The 20,789-nt window shown below is 45.2% G+C and overlaps 2 non-coding genes across 2 annotated transcripts; both read left to right on the forward strand.

The window, feature by feature from the left end:
• Window positions 1-17,476: 17,476 nt before the first annotated feature.
• Window positions 17,477-17,557, forward strand: trnal-aag (transfer RNA leucine (anticodon AAG)). Its single transcript has one exon. It is a non-coding gene; the product is annotated as a tRNA-Leu (tRNA).
• Window positions 17,558-19,440: 1,883 nt separating this feature from the next.
• trnaf-aaa (transfer RNA phenylalanine (anticodon AAA)) lies at window positions 19,441-19,520 on the forward strand. The gene has a single exon. It is a non-coding gene; the product is annotated as a tRNA-Phe (tRNA).
• The last annotated feature ends 1,269 nt before the right edge of the window (window positions 19,521-20,789 follow it).

A 20,789-nucleotide genomic window follows, 5' to 3' on the forward strand; every position in this document is an offset into this window, starting at 1 on the left:
ACAATGGGACACCTCCAGCGAATGTGCAGATGAGCTGCAAACACTGCAAAGCACCACATTGCAGTGGTAGACCGATCCATGGTGGATCAAACTGAACCAGAGACTCAAACCGAGGAGGCAGAAGTGTACAGCGTACACACTTCACCACGGAATGTCCACCAATCATGTTAAATGTTGAACTGAACGGAATTCCAGTATCTGTGGAATTGGACATGGGTGCGAGTCAGTCCATCATGAGAAAAGGGCCTTCGACAGGCCCAAGCTGAGCCCCATTCACACAAAATTGAAAACTTACACGAAAGAGCTGATCCCAGTAATTGACAGCACAGTATTAAAAGTCTCTTATAATGGAACAGTACACGAACTACCACTCAGGATAGTGTCAGGAGATGGCCACACACTGTTCGGCAGAAGCTGGCTGAGAAAAATACGTTGGAACTGGGATGACATCCGAGCGCTTTCATCCATCGATGACGCCTCATGTGCCCAGGTTCTGAGCAAGTTTCCGTCATTGTTTGAGCTAGGGATAGGAAGTTTCTTGAGGGTGAAGGTGCAGGTCCACTTGATTCCCGGTACATGACCCATCCATCACAAGGCACGGGCAGTGGCATATATGATGCGAGAGAAAGTGGAGATCGAGTTAGACAGGCTGCAACGAGAGGGCATCATCGCACTGGTGGAGTTCAACGAGTGGCCCAGTCAGATTGTTCTGGTTCTCAAGCGTGATGTCATGGTCAGAATTTGCGGGGACTATAAAGTAATGATTAACCATTTTTCGCTGCAGGACCAGTACCCGCAACCCAAGGCAGATGAACTATTTGCGACACTGGGAGGAGGCAAGGCATTCACCAAGTTGGACCTGACCTCGGCCCACAAGACGCAGGAGCTGGCGGAATCTTAAAAAGGCCTTACCTGCATCAACAAGCACAAAGGTCTGTTCATCGACATTAGATGCCCGTTTGGAATTTGATCGACCGTGGCTATTTTTCAAAGGGACATGGAGAGTCTGCTAAAGTCTGTGCTGCACATCGTGGTTTTCCAGGATGATATACTGGTCACAGGTCGGGACACCATCGAGCACTTGCAGAACGCGGAAGAGTTCTAAGTCGGCTAGATCATGTGGGACTCAGGTTGAAACGCTCGAAGTGTGTTTTCCTGGCGCCAAAGGTCGAGTTTTTAGGGAGAAGAATCGTGGCAGATGGCATCAGACCCACTGACACCAAGACAGAGGCCATCAAGAATGCGCCGAGACCACAGAACGTGACGGAGCTGTGGTCCTTCCTGGGGCTCCTCAATTATTTTGGTAATCTCCTACCCGGGTTGAGCACCTTGCTAGAACCTCTACACATGTGGCTGTGCAAGGGAGATTATTAGGCATGGGGAAAATCAAAAGAGACTGATTTTGAGGAAGCCCGAAATCTGTTATGTTCCAACAAACTGCTTGTCCTGTAATGATCCATGTAAACGTTTAGTGCTAGCTTGCGATGCATCTTTGTATGAGCTCGAGCGTGTGTTACAATATGCAAACGAATTGGGAACATTGCAACCGGTCGCCCATGCGACCAGGAGTTCGTCCAAGGCCGAAAGGACCTACAGCATGATTGAAAAAGAAGCGCTCGCATGCGTGTACGGGGTGAAAAAATGCACCAGTACCTGTTTGGGCTTTAGTTCGAGTTAGAAACTCACCATAAGCCGCTCGTATCGCTATTCACAGAGAGCAAAGGTATGAATACCAATGCTTCTGCTCGCATCCAAAGATGGGCGCTCACGCTGTATGCATATAAGTATGTAATTCACCACTGGCGAGGCACAGAGAACTGCACTGATGCCCTCAGTCGGCTACATTTCCCACCACCGGGATGGAAATGGCACAGCCTGCAGACTTGCTCTTGGTGATGGATGCATTTGAAAATGAAAAGTCACCCGTTACGGCCGCCAGATGAGGATCTGGACCAGCCAGGATCCTTTACTGTCCCTTGTAAAAACTGTGTCCTCCATGGGAGTTGGTCCAGCGTCCCAGCAGAAATGCATGAAGAGATCAAGCTATTCCAGCAGCGTAAAGACGAAATGTCCAGACAGACGGACTGTCTTTTGTGGGGTAATCACGTGGTTTTGCCCAAGAAAGCGAGGTAAATGTTCAAACGTTACCTACACTGTGCCGACCCAGGCATAGTAATGATGAAAGCTATAGTCAGACCCCATGTGTGGTGGCCCGATATCGACTCAGATTTGGAGTCTTGCGTGCGCCAATGTACCACTTGCTCGCAACTGAGCAATGCACCCAGGGCACCCAAGTTTGTGGTCATGGCCCTCCAAACCGTGGTCTAGGATCCACGTTGACTTTGCCGGCCCATTTTAGGCAAAATGTTCTTCGTTCTTGTGGATGTTTATTCTAACTGGATTGAGTCTCTAATAATGTCTGTAAGCACGTCCACTGCATTCCTCGAAAACCTACGAACCTAAACCTGATGTCTTTTTAGCGACAACGGGCCGTGCATACTTCACCAGCGCTGAATTCAAGCATTTAATGACACGTAATGGGATCAAGCACATCTCATCTGCCCCGTTCAAGCCCGCATCCAATGACCAGACAGAACGTGCAGTCCAAACCATCAAGCAAAGCTTAAAACACATGTCAAAAGGCTCCCTGCAGACCCACCTGTCCCGAGTCCTGCTCAGCCACTGCACCAGACACCATGCTCTCACCGGGGTACCCCAACTGAGCTGCTCCTGAAAAGGATGCTCAAAACAAGGCTTTCTCTTGTTCACCCTGATCTCCATGATCAAGCCGAGGGCAGGCGGTATCAACAAAGCATGTACCGTGATCGCACAGATTTGTCACGCAATATTGAAGTCAATGACCCTGTATTTGTACTCAACTATGGACATGGTCCCAAATAGCTTGCTGGCACTGTCATAGACAAAGAAGGGAGGAGGGTGTTTCAGGTCAAACTCGCAAATGGATTAACTTGCAGAAAGCATTTGGACCAAACCAAACTTCGATTCACAGACAGCCACAAGCAACCAACTTCGACCCTCTGACACACACACAAGTGGCAACCAACATCATGGTTGACCACGAAATTGAACTCATCATCCCCAGCAGCCCAGTCAGGTCAGCTGCACAGCAGCCCAGCGAAGAACCAACCAACTCTCCTGCACCTGTATTTGTACCGAGACGATCGACTCGGGAGTGAAAAGCCCCAGATCGTCTCAACTTGCAAATAAGTGTACTTTGACTTTAGGAGGGAGTGATGTGATGTATATAACTCTATGTAACCAGAATTCTACCACCACCACAGGGCGTATCTGTTGGAGTCCCAAGGGATCCCAGCGTCCCTTGGGAGCACTGTATATAAGCAGACCTTCCATTTTGTACGTGCACTCTGAAGTTAGAATAAAGAGACAGGTCACACTTACTCACGTCTACAGTACTCAATCACATTACTTTTTCTGGACTTAACAGGTTAAATATAGAATAAAGCTCCCTCTATACTGTTCTACCAAACGTTTCCAGTGCAAGTACAGCACAGGTTAGACACAGACTACATCTCCCTCTAACTTGTCCCAGCCATTCCAGGGCAGATACAGCACCTGTTAGATATAGAGAAAATCTCCCTCTGTACTATTCCAGCGGATATTCGCGTGGCAGGTGCAGCACGGGTGAGATACAGAGTAAAGCTCCCTCTACACTGTCCCATCAAACACTCCCAGGACAGACACAACACGGGTTAGAGACAGAGTAAAGTTTCCTCTGCACTGTCCCATTAACCTTTCCCTGGGCAGTTTCAACCAAACTCATGGTCTCCAGGGCTGTAGTAATACCCGCCCTCCTGTATGGCTCAGAGGCATGGACAATGTACAGTAGACAATTTTTCTCGCTGGAGATATATCACCAACGATGTCTGTGCAAAATCCTACAAATCACCTGGCAGTACAGGCACACCAACATCAGCGTCCTCGTCCAGGCTAACGTCCCCAGCATTGAAGCACTGACCACACTCGATTAGCTCCGCTACGCAGACCACATAGTTCGCATGCCAGACATGAGACTCCCAAAGCAAGTGCTCTATGCGGAGCTTCTTCACGGAAAATGAGCCAAAGGTGGGCAGCGGAAACGTTACAAGGACACCCTTAAAGCCTCCCTGATAAAGTGCGAGATACCCACTGACATCTGGGAGTCCCTGGCCAAAGACCACCCTAAGTGGAGGAAGTGCATCCGGGAGTCTCATCGCCAAGGGCATGCAGAAAACAAGTGCAGGTAGTGGAAAGAGCGTGCTGCACCCAACCACCCCTTCCTTCAACGACTATCTGTTCCACCTGTGACAGAGTCTGTGGCTCTCGTATTAGACGGTTCAGCCACCAAATAACTCACTTCAGGAGTGGAAGCAAGTCTTCCTCGATTTCGAGGGACTACCTATGATGATGATGATGATGATGACAACACAGGTTAGATACAGAGTAAAGCTCCCTCTGCAATGTCTCACCAGACATTCTCAGGTAGATACAGCCTTGGATATTGAAAGTTAAACCACCCTCCAGCCTGTCCCAAACAGTCCCAGGGTAGGTACAGCATTGGTTAGATACAGCGTTAATCTCCCTCTACACTGTCCCATCAACCACTCGCACAATAGGCACATGGGTTAGTCAGAGTGTAAAGCTCCTATAGACTGATCCATCAAACACTCCCATCACAGTTACGGCATGGGTTAGATATAGAGTACAACTCCTGCGACATTGTCCTATCAAACACTCCCAGCGCAGGTACAGCACAGGTTACATACACTGTAAAGCTCCCCCGACACTGTCCATCAAACACTTCCAGGACAGGTAAAGCACGGGTTAGATACAGAGTAAATCTCCCTCTGCACCATCCCATCAAACACACCCAGAGGAGGAACAACACGGGTTAGATACTGAGTAAAGTTCACCCTACACTCTGCTATCAAACACTCCGTGGAAAGATGCAGCATGGATTAGATAAGAGAGAAAAGCTTGCTCTGCAGTATCCCATCAGGAACTGCCAAGGCAGGTACTGCACAGGTTAGACAGAAAGGTTTAGGCTGGGTTCTCAAGAACTTGGGGCCTGGACAACAGAAGGCACAGCCACCAATTATAATCAGGGATGCTCAGGAAGATAGATATCTCATGGGTGGGCGGCGGGGGGTCGGGGCGGGGGGGAGGTGGCGGTGTGGTGCTGGTTGGGGCTGGAGGAGTTTACAGAGCTCGGGAGGGGTGAGGCCATGGAGAGTTTTGAAAATAAGTATTAGAATTTTGAAATCAAGGCGTTGCTGAACCAGAAGCCAATGTCGTTCAACGAGCACAGGGCTGATGGGTAAGCTGGACTTGGTGAGAGTTAGGGCACGGGCAACCGAATTTTGGATCAACTCTAGTTTATGCAGGTGAGAATATGGCAGGAGTGTGTTGTAATAGTCAAATCCAGAAGTAAGAAAGGCAGGGATGAGGGGTCAGCAGCGGGTGAGCTGAGGTAAGGGCGATGTTACACGGGTGGAAATATGCATTCTTAATTATGCTGTGGATATGTGGTCAAAATCATACTTCAGGGTTAAATATGGCACCAAGGTTGCAAACAGTCCGGTTCAGGTACAGACACAAGTTGGGGAGAGGGATTGAATCGGTGGCTAGAGAGCTGAGTTTGTGGCAATGACAATTACAAATATCAGAATATTTCACAGGCTATCACGTGCAAAATGTGTGGATGCATTTTACAATTCAATCGGTTCCAAAACCAGGTTACAGAAAGTAACGGATTTCAAATCTTTTGCAAGGCAGTTCAATAAAGGGGTGGTTCAAAGGATTTCAGCTGAGTTTAAATTAAGACACTGCAGTTAAGTCTACTACAATTGCAACTCATGTACTCAAACGGGACAAGTTTGGGGTTTGATATAATAGAAGGTGAACTAGGTGAGAAGTGATGTAAGTGAGATTAAGAAAAAGCACTAAAATGGAAAAGTCGGTAACAGAACATCAATTAGTCTCCTCTGATCATGGAGGAATCAAATATTCGACACACTGTGTTCGAAACGAAGATAATTTGTTCAACATTTATACAAGATATTAATCTCCAGCCCATATATAGGGGTTATTAAGATAATCAGAAACAAACAAGAGCTGCCAGAATGAACATGGTTCAGTGCCCAAAGCAATCCGAGTAAATCCTGTTCTATTTACAAATGCAGCCTTTCTCCTCAGACCATTTAAAAATGAGATGAATAGGAATTTCTTCTTGCAAATCTGTGGAATTCTCTGCCAGAGAGCTGTGGAGGCTGGATCATTGAATATATTTAAGGCGGAGATAAAGAGGTTTAACAGAGGTGCTCACAAACAGGAAGGCTTTAGATTGTGTCAGGGAACAGAGTGGTTCTGCTCACGCAATGAGAGAATGGTTACAGCACGGAAGGCCATTCGGCCCGTCGAGCCCTTGCCGGCTCTGAGCTGGTCCCACTGCCCCGCCTTTTCCCCCCGGCCCTGCAAATGTTTTCTTTCAGATATTATCCAATTCCCTTTTGAAAGCTGTGATTGAGTCTGCCTCCACCATCCTTTGAGGCCGTGAATTCCAGATCCTGACGATTCGTAGCATGAAATAGATTTTTCTTACATCGCCTTTGGTTCTTCTGCTCATCCACCTTAAATCCGTCTCCTCTGGTTCTTGACCCTTCCGCCAATGGGAATAGTATCTCTCGATCTTCTCTGTCGGGACCCTCATGATTTTGAACATTTCTATCAATTCTCCTCTCAACGTTCTCTGCTCCAAAGAGAACAACCCCAGCTTCTCCAGTCAAGTCACAAAACTGAAGTCCCTCATTTAGTGAATCATTCTTGTCAATCTCTTCTGCACCCTCTCTAAGGGTAACCCATCCCAATGGGCGGTGCTCAGAATTGGACACAATGCTCCACTTGAGGCCGAACCAGTGTTTTACAAAGGTTCATCATAACCTCCTTGCTTTTGTACTCTATAATGCCCAGGATCCTGCAAGCTTTTTTAACTGCTTTCCGAACCTGTCCTGCCACCTTCAGCGATTTGTCCACATATACCCGCAGGTCTCAATGTTCATGCATCCCCTTTAGGATTGTACCCTTTAGTTTATATTGTCTCTCCTCGTTCATTTAATCATGTTTTTTCTGATTTTACTTCTTAACTCAGATTCACGGCCTCATTTTATTTCTTCCTCCGAGCCCCTCAACTTAATCTGGCAGTGGGATGTTGGCGAATGGTGATTGATTGCCCTGGGAACCAACAGGAAGAGAGATCAGAGGCCGGAGGGCCAAGGGAGCAGCGTGTTCTGCAACCAATCGCGGTTCTTGAGGCGTGGATCCTGAGTAGGCCTATCGGGTGAGTATGTGTCAACCCCTGTTAAACTATTTATCTTTTAAAAGTTAAATCGAGATTTCTTTTGTCAACAAAACAGTTTAACATCTGTCAGTATTTTATTTCCATTTATGAGTTCCTATTATGAGTTTCAGACACTTCAGTGCCAAGTGGACCAGTATTTAAAGGTCATTCATTTCCCTCTTTCCATGTTGCTGTTAATTAAAGGGACAGAGATTGATTTCCTCTCATTATGTATTTGTAGTAGTTAACGTAACATCCTTCCTGTTGGTAGTGAGTCACATTCTATGCTGGGCGTGATGGCTGGTGGCATCAGTCTTTAAAATACGCATTCTAGTGTTCAAATCTCTCCAGGGTCTCACCCTTCCCTATCTCTGTAATCTCCACCAGCCCATCAACCCACTTAATGGTTTGTTTTCTTTGGAACAGAGGAGGCTGAGGGCAGACGTTAATGAGGTGTATAAAATTATGAGGAGCCTAGATAGAGTGGATAGGAAGGACCTATTTCCCTTCACAGAGGGGTCAGGGAGCTCGGAGTTAATTAAAAAGTTCGACCTCAAAGGTCTCTATGTGTGCCTATCTGTATGTATGTCACTGTGTATGTGCAACTATCTGTGGATATCATCACCATGAATTTGGTATGTACTGGAACTTGTTAAAAAGACTTGGGGAAAATAACACGGTTGTGACATTTGATATCGGCTTTGGTTCATCGGCAGTATTTTCAACTTCAAGTCCCACTCCTGAGACTTGAGCATATAATCTTGGCTAACACTCGAGTGCAGTACTTGCAGAATTTTGCATTGTCGAAGCTGTTGACTTTCGGATGAAATGTTAAATTGAAGCTCTGTCTGCTCTCTCGGGTGAATGTTAAAGTTCCAACAGCATTATTCGATAAAGAGTAGTGAGTTGCCCCGTGTCACTTTTATATACATATTCTGAAATGCTCACTGAAAACCTGTGTGTATGCGTGTGTCTGTGAGGGTGGAGCTCAAGCCCAGATTCTCACAGAGACAGAATGTGAAGGTTCACAAGTCCTGAATGGCCGAGTGTATAAGTCGTTGCATTTAAGATCTAATGGGTTTATACCCACGTGGTGTCGAACCCCACTCCTGGTAACTCTTGAATTTAACACCGATTTTCTACCATCCTGCTCAGTGTTACCCGAATGGCTTCCGTTGAATTTGTAACCCTGTCACACTCTCAACTGACAAAGAAATGGAATCGTGAAATGTATCTGTGCCTCTCACTCTCTGTCTTTAGAGAGCCCTGTATATCTTTATGTGTTTCAGTCTCTGTCACTCTCTGACTAACTCTGTCTGAGGACCTACAAGCTGAATTCAGGGAGCTCGGAGTTAAATTAAAAAGTAGGACCTCAAAGGTCGCAAACTCAGGATTGCTACCAGTGCCACCTGCTAGTCGGAGCAGGAATCACAGGATAGCTCACGTGAATACGTGGCTTGAAATGTGGTGCAGATGGGAGGGATTCAATTCCTGGGACTTTGGAACTGGTTCTGGGGGGGAGGTGGGACCAGAACTAAACCAGAAGATCTGCACCTGGACAGGACCAGAAACAAAGTCCAAAAGAGATTGTTTGCTAGTGTTGGGGCATGTTTAAAGTAATATGGCAGGGCGACGGGAGACAGAGGGAAGTAGAAGGGGCGCAGAAGCGAAAAAATAAAAGTAAAGGTGGAGAGCAGAAACCAAATCGGGCCACTTTACAGCAAAATTATAAAGGGTCAAAATGTACTAAAATAACAAGCCTGAAGGCTCTGTGCCTCATTACGAGGAGTATTCGTAATAAAGTGGACGAATTAACTGCCCAGCAGCAATTACTGAATATGTTATAATTGGCATGATGGAGACATAGCTCCAGGGTGACCAAGGCTGGGAATTCAACATTCAGGAAGCGCAGACAGAAATGAAAAGGTGGCTGGGTAGCGTTGCTGGTTAAAGAGGCAATTAAGGCAATAGTAAGGAACGACATTAGCTTGGATGATGTGGAACATGTATGGGTGGAGTTGCGGAATACCAAAGGGAAGAAAACGCTAGAGGAGTAAGATCAGTAAACAGTAGAAGTGAAGTTGGGGACAGCATTCAACAAGAAATGAGGAATGTGTGCCATAAAGATACAGCAGTTATCAAGACGGTACTCTACATGTAGATTGGGCGAACCAAACAGGAAGCAATACGGTGGAGGAGGATGTCGAGGGACCATCTAGAGGGCTGGCCATCCTAGACTGGGTGATGTGTAATGAGAAAGGACTAATTAGCAATCTTGTTGTGCGAGTCCCCCTTGGGGAAGAGTGACCATAATAAGGTAGAATTCTTTATTAAGGTGGCAAGTGACACAGTTAATTAAGAGACTAGGATGCTGAACTTAAGGAAAGGTAACTTCGATGGTATGAGACGTGAATTGGCTAGAATAGACTGGCAAATGATACTTAAAGGGTTGACGGTGGATAGGCCATGGCAAATATTTAAAGATCACATGGATGAACTTCAACAATTGTATTTCCCTGTCTGGAGTAAAAATAAAACGGGGAAGGTGGTTCAACCGTAGCTAACAAGGGAAATTAAGGATAGTGTTAAATGCAAGGAAGAGACATATAAATTGGCCAGAAAAAGCCGCAACCTGAGGACTGGGAGAAATTTAGAATTCAGCAGAGGAGGACAATGGGTTTAATTAGGAAGGGGAAAATAGATTATGAGAGGAAGCTTGTTGGAAACATAATAAAGTTCGAAAGATATGCGAAGACAAAAAGATTAGAGAAGACAAACGTAGGTCCCTTGCAGTCAGATTCAGGTGAATTTATAATGGGGAACAAAGAAATGGTAGACCAGTTGAACAATTACTTTGTTTCTGTCTTCACGAAGGAAGACACGCATAGCCTTACAAAATACTAGGGCACCAATGATCTAGCGAGAAGGAGGAACTGAAGGAAATCCTTATCAGTCAGGACATTGTGTTAGGGAAATTGATGGGATTGAAGACCGATAAATCCCCGGGGCCTGATAGTCTGCATTGGAAAGTACTTGAGGAAGTGACCCTAGAAATAGCGGATTCATTGGTGATCATTTTCCAACAGTCTATGGACTCCAGATCAGTTCGTATGGACTGGAGAGTAACTAATGTAACACCACATTTTAAAAAAGGAGGGAGATAAAAAACGGATAATTATAGACCGGTTAGCCTGACATCAGTAGTGGGGAAAATGTAGGAATCAATTATTAAAGATGAAAGAGCAGTGCATTTGGAAAGCAGTGACAGGATCGGTCCAAGCTGCATGAATTTATGAAAGGGAAATCAAGCTTGACAAATCTTCTGGAATTTATTGAGGATGTAACTAGTATAGTGGACAAGGGGAACCAGTGGATGTGGTATATTTGGACTTTCAGAAGACTTTCAATAAGGTCCCACACACGTATTGGTGTGCAAAATTAAAGCACATGGTATTGGTGGTAATGTACTGACGTGGATAGAGAACTGGTTGGCAGACAGGAAGCAGAGAGTCGGGATAAACGGGTCCTTTTCAGAAAAGCAGTCAGTGACTAGTGGGGTGCCACAGGGCTCAGTGCTGGGACACCAGCTATTTACAATATACATTAATGATTTAGATGAAGGAATTGAGTGTAATATCTTCAAGTTTGCAGATGATACTAACAGGGTGGCGGTGCGAGCTGTGAGGAGGACGCTAAGAGGCTGCAGGGTGACTTGGACAGGTTAGGTGAGTGGGCAAATGCATGGCAGATGCAGTATAATGTGAATAAATGTGATGTTATCCACTTTGGTGGCAAAAACACGAAGGTGGAATACTTTCTGTATGGCGGCAGATTAGGAAAAGGGGAGGTGCAATGGGAGCTGCGTGTCGTGGTACATCAGTCATTGAAAGTTGGCATGCAGTTACAGCAGGCGGTGAAGAAGGCAAATGGTATTTTGGCCTTTATAGCTAGGGGTTTTGGGTATAGGAGTACGGAGGTCTTACTGCAGTTGTACACGGCCTTTGTGAGACCTCACCTGGAATATTGTGTTTAGTTTTGGTCTCGTAATCTGAGGATGGACTTTCTTGCTATTGAGGGAGTGCAGCGAAGGTTCACCAGACTGATTCCCGGGATGACAGGACTGACATATGAGGAGAGACTGGATCGACAGTGGCTTGTAGTCACTGGAGTTAAGAAGCATGAGAGGGGATCTCATCGAAACATGAACAATTCTGACGGGACTTAACAGGTTAGATGCAGCAAGAAAATTCCCGATGTTGGGGAAGTCCAGAATTAGGGGACACAGTCTAATGATAAGGGGCAGGTCATTTAGGACCGAGATGAGGAGAAACTTCTTCACTCAGAGAGTTGTTAACCTGTGGAATTCCCTATCGCAGAGAGTTGTTGATGCCAATTCATTGGCTATATTCAAGAGGGAGTTAGATATGGCCATTATGGCTAAAGGCATCAAGAGGTTTGGAGAGAAAGCAGGAAAGGGGTACTGAGCTGAATGATCAGCCATGATCTTATTGAATGGTGGTGCAGATTCGAAAGCCCGAATGGCCTACTCCTGCATCGGTGAATCAGCAATTTTCTGTAACAATGTGACACTCTGAACCGATAATGAAATGAAATTGTGAAATGTATCTGCGTCGCTCGGTCTCTCCCTCTCTCTCTCTTCAGAGAGTTGTGTATGTGTTTGTATGTTTGAGTCTTTGATTCTCTCAGTCTGACTCACTCTGTCTGTCCCTGTTTCTCTGTTTGTCTCTGTCTCTCTCACGGTGTCCAGTTCTGTTCCCATCGGATTCTCTCAGACTCTTTGTCTGACTGGCTCTCTCTTTCCCATCATTTCTATGTCTCTCTCTCTATCTGACTTTCTCTCTATCTGTCTCTCTTTTTGTTCCTGTCTTTTTCTTGTCATTCCATCACAATTTGCCTCACTCTCTTTATGGAGCACGCAAACATATCTCTGTGTATGTATGCATTTGAGTCTTTGTCTCGCTCAGTCTGACCCTCCCTCTCAGTCTCAAGCTTTCTGTCTCTCTCTGTCTCTATCTCGCTGTCTGCCTCTCCCTGTTTCACTGTTTGTCTCTGTTTCTCAATGTGCCTGTCTCATTCTCACGGTGATCAGTTCTGTTCCAATGGGATTGTCTCAGTCTCTCTTCTGATTGTCCCATCATCTCTGTCTGTCTATGTCTCTGCCTGTCTGTCTCTCTTTGCCTGTGGCTGGTAGTTCCTGTATCTAACCTGCTGGGAATTGGCATCATTTTCTGTTTATATCTTTGTCTCTCTCTCGCTCTGTCGCTCTCTCTCTATCTGTCTCTCTCCTTGTCACTGCCTTTATCACGGTCTTTCTCTCACTCTTTCCCTCTCTCTCTTTAGAGATCAGACACACACACATATCTCTGTATATGTAAGTGTTTGAGTCTTTTTCTCACTCAGTCTTCCTCTTCTTCTCAGTCTCGACTTTATGTCTCTTGTTGCCTCGATCTCGTTGTCTTTCTCTCCCTGTTTTTCGGTTTGGTTCTGTCTCTCATTGTGTCTGTCGACTTCTCATGGTGTCCAGTTCTGTTCAGCTCGATTCCTGGTCTGACAGCTGCATTACCTGTCAGCTCCTCGTTAGTATAGTGGTGAGTGTCCCCGCCTGTCACGCGGGAGACCGGGGTTCAATTCAAAATGGAGAATTTTACTTCTGTTTCTTGGAAGAGTTTCATATTAAAAAGTTCCATAGCAATAAAGAACTGTAAAAATACACGTAGAGGATAGAGCCTCTTCCAGATTTTTCGGAAACGGAGACTTTTTCACGATTCTTTGGCCGTCTGCTGCACAGAGATTGATGACTGAGTTTTTTCTGAGTTAATCTCTACCAAGTACTCACCAGGTTCTCATAGAACCAGAATAGCCGAGTGGTAATGGCGTTGGCTTTAAAATTCAATTGTTTTTTTTCCCGCGTGGGTTCGGACCCCACTCCTGGTATCTCTTTCATTTGATACGGATTTCCTCCCATTCTGATCAGTAAAACTGGATTTTCATCGTTTGAATCAGCAATTTTCTGTAACAATGTGACAATCTGAACCGATAATGATCTGTATCCGTGTCGCTCGGTCTCTGCCTCTCTCTCTCTCTTCAGAGAACAGTGCATTGTTCAGATGTTTCAGTCTTTGTCTCTCTCAGTCTGAATCACTCTGTCTGTACCTGAAAAAGACAGTAATCGTGGCCGAGTGGTTAAGGTGATGGACCAGCAATGCATTGGGTTATCCCGCATAGGTTCGAAACCTGCAGACTACGATTCTCAGCATTTTTCATTCCATTTCACAATTTCACCGGTTCTGTGCCAAACTGATCCTGAGATGGATGGAATAACGTCCCACACCTTTCAACAATAACATTTTTTTCTCATTTTTATTAATCTGCAATAGTCACGATACATCCGTTTCAAAAATCGCAAACATCAGTCAAAGTTGTGACAGTGATTCAGCCTGTCTATCCCTCGAGATGACGAAGGCATCTGTGCATGCCCGTTGGTGCGTGCACATTTTTGGTTATGTGTGTGCGTGTCTCTGTGTCTGTCTATCTCTATATATGCCTCTGTGTATGTGCAACTGTCTGTGGAAATCATCACCATGAATTTGGTATGTCCTGGAACTTATAAAAAAGACTGGGGGGAAATAATAAGGTTGTGAACTTTTTTATCGGCTTTGGTTCAGTGGCAGCACTCTCGACTGAATCGGGAGTTTGTGTGTTCAAGTCGCACTTCTGAGACTTGAGCATTATCATCCTGGCAAACACTCAAGTGCAGCACTTGGGGAATTTTGCAATGTTGAAGCTGTTGACTTTCGGATGAAATGTTAAATTGAATCTCCGTCTGCACCCTCGGGTGGATATGAAAGTTCCCAGTGCATTACTCGAAAAAGAATAGGAGAGTTGCCCCCGTCTCAATATTCCTAAAAATGTTCCTAAATGCTCACTGAAAGCCGATGTGTATGTGTTTGTATGTGGGGTCGGGGTTGAAGCCCAGATTCTCACAGAGACGGAATGCAGGCTCTCACAGGACGAGGATCGCCGAGTGGTTGAGGCGTTGGCCTTGAATTTTAATGGATTTTTCGCGCGTGGGTTTGCACACCACTCCTGGCATCTCTTTAATTTAACACGGATTTCCTCCCATTCTGATCAGTGAGACCGGATTTTCATCGGTTGAATCAGCAATTTTCTGTAACAATGTGACACTCTGAACCGATAATGAAATGAAATTGTGAAACGTATCTGCGTCGCTCGGTCTCTCCCTCTCTCTCTCTTCAGAGAGTTGTGTATGTGTTTGTATGTTTGAGTCTTTGTCTCTCTCAGTCTGATTCACTCTGGCTGTCCCTGTTTCTCTGTTTGTCTCTGTCTCTCAATCTGTCTCTTTCTCACGGTGCCACGTCTGTTCCAATGGGATTCTCTCAGATTCTTTGTCTTACTGGCTCTCTCTTTCCCATCATTTCGGTCTGTCCATGTCTTTGCCTGTCTCTGTTAGTCCCTGCCTGTAAGCTGAGAAGTATTTCCATCATTTTCTGTTTCAGTCTCTATCGCTCTCTCTCCATCTGTCTCTTTCCTTGTAACTGTCTTTATCATTGTCTTTCTATCACTCTTTCCCTCTCTCTCTCTTAATAGATCAAACACACACACATCTCTGTATATGTATATGTTTAAGTCTTTTTCTCACTCAGTCTGCCTCTCCTTCTCAGTCTCACACTTGCTGTCTCTCGTTGTCTCTATCTCGCTGTCTGTCTCTCCCTGTTTGTCGGTTTGTCTCTGTCTCTCAATGTGTCTGTCGACTTCTCATGGTGTCCAGTTCTGTTCACAGTGGCTCGATTACTGCTCTGGCAGAACTGGTACACGTCAGTTCCTCGTTAGTATAGAGTTGAGTATCCCCGCCTGTCACGCGGGAGACCGGGGTTCAATTCCCCGACGGGGAGGCAGTTGTTTCAAAATACAGAATTTTACTTCTGTTTCTTGGAAGAGATTCATGTTAAAAAGTTCCAGAGCAATATCGAACTGTAAAAATACAGATAGAGGAGATTGCCTCGTCCAGATTTTTAGCAAACGGAGAATTTTTCAGGCGTCTTTGGCCGTCTGCTGCACAGAGATGGATGACTGAGTTTTTTCTGAGTCACGTTTAAAAAGGCAGCGACACAGTAGTCGTGGCCGAGTGGTTAAGGCGATGGACTAGAAATCCATTGGGTTATCCCGCGCATGTTCGAATCCTGCCGACTACCATTCTCAGCATTTTGCATTCCATTTCACAATTTAACCTGTTCTCTGCCAAACTGATCCTGAGATCGATGGAATGACGTCCCACACGTTTCAACACTGACATTTTTTTCTCATTTTTATTAATCTGCAATATTCACGATACATCCGTTTCAAAAATCGCAAACATCAGTCAAAGTTGCGACAGTGATTCAGCCTGTCTATCCCTCGAGATGACGAAGGCATCTGTGCATGCCCATTGGTGCGTGCACATTTTTGGTTATGTGTGTGCGTGTCTCTGTGTCTGTCTATCTCTATATATGCCTCTGTGTATGTGCAACTGTCTGTGGAAATCATCACCATGAATTTGGTATGTCCTGGAACTTATAAAACAGACTTGGGGGAAATAATAAGGTTGTGAACTTTTGTATCGGCTTTGGTTCAGTGGCAGCACTCTCGACTGAATCGGGAGTTTGTGTGTTCAACTCGCACTTCTGAGACTTGAGCATTATCATCTTGGCTAACACTCAAGTGCAGCACTTGGGGAATTTTGCAAAGTTGAAGCTGTTGACTTTCGGCTGAAATGTTAAATTGAAGCTCCGTCTGCACCCTCGGGTGGATATGAAAGTTCCCAGTGCATTACTCGAAAAAGAATAGGAGAGTTGCCCCCGTCTCAATATCACTAAAAATGTTCGTAAATGCTCACTGAAAGCCGATGTGTATGTGTTTGTATGTGGGGTTGGTGTTGAAGCCCAGATTCTCACAGAGACAGAATGCAGGTTCTCACAGGACCAGGATAGCCGAGTGGTTGAGGCGTTGGCCTTGAATTTTAATGGTTTTTTACCGCGTGGGTTCGTACCCCACTCCCTCCTGCTATCTCTTTAATTTAACATGGATTTCCTCCCATTCTGATCAGTGAGACCGGATTTTCATCGGTTGAATCAGCAATTTTCTGTAACAATGTGACACTCTGAACCGATAATGAAATGAAATTGTGAAATGCATCTGCGTCGCTCGGTCTCTACCTCTCTCTCTCTCTTCAGAGAGTTGTGTACGTGTTTGTGTGTTTGAGTCTTTGTCTCTCTCAGTCTGACTCACTCTGTCAGTCCCTGTTTCTCTGTTTGTCTCTTTCTCTCAATCTGTCTCTTTCTCACGGTGCCACGTCTGTTCCAATGGGATTCTCTCAGACTCTTTGTCTAACTGGCTCTCTCTTTCCCATCATTTCGGTCTGTCCATGCCTTTGCATGTCTCTGTGAGTCCCTGCCTGTAAGCTGAGAAGTATTTCCATCATTTTCTGTTTTTGTCTCTATCGCTCACTCTCCATCTGTCTCGCTTATTGTAACTGTCTTTATCATTATCTTTCTATCACTCTTTCCCTCTCTCTCTTAATAGATCACACACACACATCTCTGTATTTGTATATGTTTGAATCTTTTTCTCACTCAGTCTGCCTCTCCTTCTCAGTCTCACACTTGCTGTCTCTCGTTGTCTCTATCTCGCTGTCTGTCTTTCCCTGTTTGTCGGTTTGTCTCTGTCTCTCAATGTGTCTGTCGACTTCTCATGGTGTCCAGTTCTGTTCACAGTGGCTCGATTACTGCTCTGGCAGAACTGGTACACGTCAGTTCCTCGTTTGTATAGAGGTGAGTATCCCCGCCTGTCACGCGGGAGACCGGGGTTCAATTCCACGACGGGGAGGCAGTTGTTTCAAAATACAGAATTTTACTTCTGTTTCTTGGAAGAGATTCATGTTAAAAAGTTCCAGAGCAATATCGAACTGTAAAAATACAGATAGAGGAGATTGCCTCGTCCAGATTTTTAGCAAACGGAGAATTTTTCAGGCGTCTTTGGCCGTCTGCTGCACAGAGATGGATGACTGAGTTTTTTCTGAGTCACGTTTAAAAAGGCAGCGACACAGTAGTCGTGGCCGAGTGGTTTAGGCGATGGACTAAGAATCCATTGGGTTATCCCGCGCATGTTCGAATCCTGCCGACTACCATTCTCAGCATTTTGCATTCCATTTCACAATTTAACCTGTTCTCTGCCAAACTGATCCTGAGATCGATGGAATAACGTCCCACACCTTTCAACACTGACATTTTTTTCTCATTTTTATTAATCTGCAATATTCACGATACATCCGTTTCAAAAATCGCAAACATCAGTCAAAGTTGCGACAGTGATTCAGCCTGTCTATCCCTCGAGATGACGAAGGCATCTGTGCATGCCCATTGGTGCGTGCACATTTTTGGTTATGTGTGTGCGTGTCTCTGTGTCTGTCTATCTCTATATATGCCTCTGTGTATGTGCAACTGTCTGTGGAAATCATCACCATGAATTTGGTATGTCCTGGAACTTATAAAACAGACTTGGGGGAAATAATAAGGTTGTGAACTTTTGTATCGGCTTTGGTTCAGTGGCAGCACTCTCGACTGAATCGGGAGTTTGTGTGTTCAACTCGCACTTCTGAGACTTGAGCATATCATCTTGGCTAACACTCAAGTGCAGCACTTGGGGAATTTTGCAAAGTTGAAGCTGTTGACTTTCGGATGAAATGTTCAATTGAAGCTCCGTCTGTACCCTCGGGTGGATATGAAAGTTCCCAGTGCATTACTCGAAAAAGAATAGGAGAGTTGCCCCCGTCTCAATATCACTAAAAATGTTCGTAAATGCTCACTGAAAGCCGATGTGCATGTGTTTGTATGTGGGGTTGGTGTTGAAGCCCAGATTCTCACAGAGACAGAATGCAGGTTCTCACAGGACCAGGATAGCCGAGTGGTTGAGGCGTTGGCCTTGAATTTTAATGGTTTTTTACCGCGTGGGTTCGTACCCCACTCCTGGTATCTCTTTAATTTAACACGGATTTCCTCCCATTCTGATCAGTGAGACCGGATTTTCATCGGTTGAATCAGCAATTTTCTGTAACAATGTGACACTCTGAACCGATAATGAAATGAAATTGTGAAATGCATCTGCGTCGCTCGGTCTCTACCTCTCTCTCTCTCTTCAGAGAGTTGTGTACGTGTTTGTGTGTTTGAGTCTTTGTCTCTCTCAGTCTGACTCACTCAGTCTGTCCCAGTTTCTCTGTTTGTCTCTGTCTCTCAATCTGTCTCTTTCTCACGGTGCCACGTCTGTTCCAATGGGATTCTCTCAGACTCTTTATCTGACTGGCTCTCTCTTTCCCATCATTTCGGTCTGTCCATGTCTTTGCATGTCTCTGTGAGTCCCTGCCTGTAAGCTGAGAAGTATTTCCATCATTTTCTGTTTTTGTCTCTATCGGTCACTCTCCATCTGTCTCGCTCCTTGTAACTGTCTTTATCATTATCTTTCTATCACTCTTTCCCTCTCTCTCTTAATAGATCACACACACACATCTCTGTATTTGTATATGTTTGAGTCTTTTTCTCACTCAGTCTGCCTCTCCTTCTCAGTCTCACACTTTCTGTCTCTCGTTGTCTCTATCTCGCTGTCTGTCTCTCCCTGTTTGTCGGTTTGTCTCTGTCTCTCAATGTGTCTGTCGACTTCTCATGGTGTCCAGTTCTGTTCACAGTGGCTCGATTCCTGCTCTGCCAGAATTGGTACACGTCAGTTCCTCGTTAGTATAGTGGTGAGTATCGCTGCCTGTCACGCGGGAGACTGGGGTTCAATTCCCCAAGGGTGAGGCAGTTGTTTCAAATTGTAGAATTTTACTTCTGTTTCTTGGAAGAGATTCATATTAAAAAGTTCCAGAGCAATATCGAACTGTAAAAATACAGGTCGAGGGGATTGCCTCGTCCAGATTTTTTGCAAACGGAGAATTTTTCAGGAGTCTTTGGCCGTCTGCTGCACAGAGATGGATGACTGAGTTTTTTCTGTGTAACGTTTAAAAAGGCAGCGACGCAGTAGTCGTGGCCGAGTGGTTAAGCGATGGACTAAAAATCCATTGTGTTATCACGCGCAGGTTCGAATCCAGCCGACTACGATTCTCAGCATTTTTCATTCCATTTCACAATTTAACCGGTTCTCTGCCAAACAAATCCTGAGATAGATGGAATAACGTCCCACAGCTTTCAACACTGACATTTTTTTCTCATTTTTATTAATCTGCAATATTCAAGATACATCCGTTTCAAAAATCGAAAACATCAGTCAAAGATGCGACAGTGATTCAGCCTGTCTATCCCTCGAGATGTCTGAGGCATCTGTGCATGCCCGTTGGTGCGTGTAAATTTTTGGTTTTGTGTGTGTGTGTGTCTGTGTCTGTCTATCTCTATATATGTCTCTGTGTATGTGCAACTGTCTGTGGAAATCATCACCATGAATTTGGTATGTCCTGGAACTTATAAAACAGACTTGGGGGAAATAATAAGTTTGTGAGCTTTTGTATCGGCTTTGGTTCAGTGGCAGCATTCTCGATTGAATCGGGAGTTTGTGTGTTCAAGTCGCACTTCTGAGACTTGAGCATTATCATCTTGGCTGACACTCAAGTGCAGCACTTGAGGAATTTTGCAATGTTGAAGCTGTTGACTTTCTGATGAAATGTTAAATTGAAGCTCCGTCTGCACCCTCGGGTGGATATGAAAGTTCCCAGTGCATTACTCGAAAAAGAATAGGAGAGTTGCCCCCGTCTCAATATCACGAAAAAATGTTCGTAAATGCTCACTGAAAGCCGATGTGTCTGTGTTTGTATGTGGGGTTGGCGTTGAAGCCCAGATTCTCACAGGGACAGAATGCAGGTTTTCACCGGACCAGGATAGCCGAGTGGTTGAGGCGTTGGCCTAGAATTTTAATGTTTTTTTCCCATGTGGGTTCGGACCCCGCTCCTGGTATCTCGTTGATTTAACACGGATTTCCTCCCATTCTGATCAGTGAGACCGGATTTTCATCGGTTGAATCAGCAATTTTCTGTAACAATGTGACACTCTGAACCGATAATGAAATGAAATTGTGAAATATATCTGCGTCGCTCGGTCTCTCCCTCTCTTCAGAGAGTTGTGTATGTTTTTGTATGTTTGAGTCTTTGTCTCTCTCAGTCTGACTCACTCTCTCTGTCCCTGTTTCTCTGTTTGTCTCTGTCTCTCAATCTGTCTCTTTCTCACGGTGCCACGTCTGTTCCAATGGGATTCTCTCAGACTCTTTGTCTGACTGGCTCTCTCTTTCCCATCATTTCGGTCTGTCAATGTCTTTGCCTGTCTCTGTGAGTCCCTGCCTGTAAGCTGAGAAGTATTTCCAGCATTTTCTGTTTTAGTCT

Source organism: Pristiophorus japonicus, chromosome 23 (genome assembly GCF_044704955.1).
Source record: "Pristiophorus japonicus isolate sPriJap1 chromosome 23, sPriJap1.hap1, whole genome shotgun sequence".
NCBI lineage: Eukaryota > Metazoa > Chordata > Chondrichthyes > Pristiophoridae > Pristiophorus > Pristiophorus japonicus.